The sequence below is a fragment of the Sceloporus undulatus genome, chromosome 4 (assembly GCF_019175285.1).
Source record: "Sceloporus undulatus isolate JIND9_A2432 ecotype Alabama chromosome 4, SceUnd_v1.1, whole genome shotgun sequence".
Classification (NCBI taxonomy): Eukaryota; Metazoa; Chordata; class Lepidosauria; order Squamata; family Phrynosomatidae; genus Sceloporus; species Sceloporus undulatus.
Window position 1 is genome coordinate 132384660 of NC_056525.1, and position 4107 is coordinate 132388766.

Genomic DNA, 4107 nt, shown 5'->3' on the forward strand with positions numbered 1-4107 from the left:
GGCAATTCGGGTTACGAAGGTTTTTCGGGTTACGAAATTAGCCGCGGAACGAATTAATTTCGTAACCCGAGGGAGCACTGTATACAAAAGCACATTTTTATTAGCTAAATTTACACTTACAGTCGTCCCTTCCCTTACGTGGGGGATCTGTTCCGGACCCCCTGTGTAAGGGAAAAAACGTGGATGCCCAAGCCCCATTCAAATGAATGGGGCACATTGTGCCTGTGGTGGTGTGGCGGCAGCGTGCGAAGCACATGCCACAGGAGCACATTCCATTGTTTTCTTCCAACGCACAGCTCCCTTCCTTCCAGCGCGGCTTCCAGCGTATGCTGGAAGCTGTGTAAAACGTGCCCACATAGAACGCGGGCATACTGTATTGTCATATTTTGTCCACAACATGAGAAGGCATGACTCACTTGAAAAGACATTAATGTGCTAGGAAAGGTGGTGGTGATAGAGAGGAAGACCACACACCAGATGGCTAGATTAAATTAGGGAGGTCATGGGCCTGAACCTACAGGATTTAAGCAGAGCAGTGGAGGATAGCAGGGCTTGGAGATGTCTCATCCACAGGATCACCATGAATCAAGGCTAGCTTTAGGGCATTTCTCAAAAACAATAAACACTTCCTGGACCATTCTTATTTCCACCTCTTGAAAGGGAAAGGCAGAACAGCTGCCATCGCTGTCATGAGGAAGGCCAGCAGGACTGTTGACACTGCTGCCCAGACCCCTGAACAGGGAAGCCTTTAAAATGAGCCTTAAGCACCTAACTAAATAATGTGAATTGTAACAGGAGGAATGAAGAGCCATCGGGGTGTAGTGGTTTTGGTGTCAGATTAAAACCCTTGGAGACCAATGAACAAACTCCTGCCTAGCTATCGAAACTCCTTGGATGCCCTTGGTCAAGTCACACTCTCTCAACATTAGAAGAAGGGACTGGCAAAACTCCTCTGAATAAATTTTGCAAAGAACACCCTAGGATAGAGTAGCCATCCATCAGCCGCAAATAACAACGATAGCCAGAAAAAAGACCTTGCCAACTAGGAAAGAGAACCTTGCTAGTCAAAAGGAAGAATAGCTAATACCCCAGAGGACAGGGCGACTAAAGGAGGGCTACTAAAATGGTGAAGGATCTGGAAACCATGCCCTATGAGGAACGACTTAGGGAGCTGGGTATGTTTAGCCTTGAGAATAGAAGGCTAAGAGATGATATGATAGCCTTGTTTAAATATTTGACGGGATGTCATATTGAGGATGGAGCAGGTTTGTGTTTTGCTGCTCCAGAGAATAGGACCTGGAAAAATGGATGCAAGCTACTGGAAAAGAGATTCCACCTCAACATTAGGAGGAACGTCCTGACAGTAAGGGCTGTTAGACAGTGGAAAGCACTCTCTTGGTGTGTAGTGGAGTCTCCTTTGGAGGTGTTTAAACAGAAGCTGAATGGCCATCTGTCAGGGATGTTTGATTTTGCGTTACTGCATGGCAGGGAGTTGGACTGGATGGCCCTTGTGATCTCTTCCAACTTTATGATTCTTTAATTCTATGAAAATTGATGAAGGATCTGAATGTGGAGGATTTTGAGAGGATGGAAAACAGCTTCTATTTTGATGGTTTTTGGTGCCTTTACTAGACTTTTTGCTACAGAAATTTTTTAGAGTATCTATAAGGCTTTGGCACCAAATACCTGAAATTAGCATGGCTGTGAGACTTAATATATTTGTGACACTCTCCTTGATAAAGGAGTTTATCTATTGGCTTAACAATCATTAAGGCATTACAGGGCAAATTCAAACCTTTGTTCTGAACTCTTGCCGAGCAGCAAGAGCAGCCAAAACCACTTCATTCCTTCCAAGTACATTGCAGTGAGCAGAATTCTTCTATTTTGGGGGTCTCCCCATCAAGTTGATGATGCTTTGGAAGGACAGTGATGAGCAACTTTGACCACATGGGAAGCTGTGGAGGCCTTAATTGATCTGGTCCTGGGCACATTTGAAGCAAAAGAATCTGCTGGTGAAAGGGAGTTTGTGAAGCAAGAACCATGTGGCCAGACATATATCCAAGGAAAAAGCAAATAGTGGTGTTAAACATGATCTTTGAAAATGAAAAATATAGCTGGTTTTTAAAAAATTTGCTAGAAGTCTGCTGGCCATCTCTTATATTGCTGTCTGATGTGATTAAAATAACATAAAGAAACAATTAACTAGACATTTTGGGTGCTTTCAGTACAGTAATAAAAGCATAAATGTTCTGTTCAGCTGCAAGAACATTTGAGGTTTGTACTGCATTTCTGAGAATTTATAAAGATGCTTTGCAGTCTTTGTTGCCTCTTGGGGATAGGGAACAGTATGAAAGATTAGTCACCCATATTAATATTTAGGTGGTTATGTTCTTTTTATATTCACAGATCTGTGTGCAAAACACAATTTATATGCAAATTACTTTGCACAGGGGATTCATGGATCACCACTTCAGTGAACCAGGAGCTTCATACAATCCATGCATCTGCAGATATACCCACTTTGGAATCATTTTAATGTATTATGTGAAGCTTTGTGATAGCTTTTCTTTGTTTATTTTAATTATATTTTTGAACCACTGTACTTTAAAATGGGGGTTATTGTTCAATAAAAGTGCGATCCAATTACTTCTGTGTCTGTCCCTTGCAGACAACTATTCTGAAGAGGAATATGAAAGCTTCTCTTCAGAACAAGAAGCAAGTGATGATGCTGTTCAGGGACAGGTACTGCAGAAATTCTTTCTATACACTCTTGTCCAGTTAAGTGTTTTTCTCTGACAACAATGTCGACTGTAAACTTTGATTTTTAATATGGTTGTCATAAGGTCACAAATGTAATACTACTGCTGGATGGTTATTTTATGCATTTATTTTATTTAAAACTTTGATTAGTTGTGCCTTAGAAATAGCATCTAAAGTGGCTTAGAAATAGAAGAGAATCCTGTTGTGATAATCTCTTGCAGGACCATAGCCAGTATAAGTTAGTTTGCTATCTCAGTCAAAGAACTAGATGACACCTCTATTCCATGTAGAGAAGTGAACTGAATTGACTTTTTAATTTTACTTCAACACTGGCAACTAGTCAGTATCATTTACCATATCTGAAGACAACAGCTTATTTAGGGGGCACAGGATAGACTATGCGACATATGTAATTATGTCCTTTAACAAAGAAAATGGTTAGTGGCTATAGAGCAGTGCTAAGGGGTTACTGCCGCCCATCATCTGCCACCCTAGGCAGTTGCTTAATTGTTTCCAATGGAAGATCTGTCCCTACAATTGAGACTAATAGGATTCAAATAATTTTTTGGTGGCGTGTGAGGGTTTACTGACAGTTGTGGCAAAGCTCTGATGGCCTTCTGGAATGGAAAATGAACTGGATGGTTGATGCAAAGGAGCTGCCAGCAGTTAAATGACCATCTTAACAATTAGAGCAGCAATGTTGAATCCCATCAAACAAGAGCAAGGGCTGGTTTGACAAAAAAAAAAAAAAAAAACCCTCCAGTGCACAATGTCTGAATCTAACCCCAGAGTCTCCTAGATAGCTTCTCTCTCTAGACTGACTAGTCAGTAGAAGAGATTTTTAATCAGGGATCAGAAGTAGCAGAAAATCCCATTTTGCTCTCCCTTCCCTGGAAGTGCTAGCTGAGAACACCTGATAGCTTCTCACCTTCCCATGCAGAGGTTGGGAGGGAAGTTTGATTCCAGGTGAAAATGTCACGTGGACAAGCTCCATAAGATGTTTTTACCAGGGACCCAGGAGCTTTACTAGGTGTGACTTTATCCCTTTTGGGGGTGAGGGGGGCAAGGTTCTGGAGTATGTGTCGGCCTCATAGCTCCAGGGGTTCCTGAAAGAAATGGGTTATCCAGACTCATTTCTGTTTCACTTTAGCCAAATGGGTTAGATACAGCTTTGGTTACCTTGGTGGATGACCTATGCTGGGAACTGGAGCAACTCTGTTGGTTCTACCGGACTTCTCAGTGGCTTTTGATACTGTTCTTAGTTGTCTTTCTTGGATGGGCTTTGGACCACCCTGCACTCTTCTACACAGTCCCCGCTGTCTTGACATGTGCGCTTCCCCGTCTTTG

At 42.1% G+C, this 4107-nt stretch overlaps 1 protein-coding gene across 1 annotated transcript in view; it reads right to left on the reverse strand.

The window, feature by feature from the left end:
• The window catches only part of PACS2 (phosphofurin acidic cluster sorting protein 2), a 98938-nt gene that overhangs the window by 94264 nt on the left and 567 nt on the right, over window positions 1–4107 (reverse strand). The window lies entirely within an intron of this gene.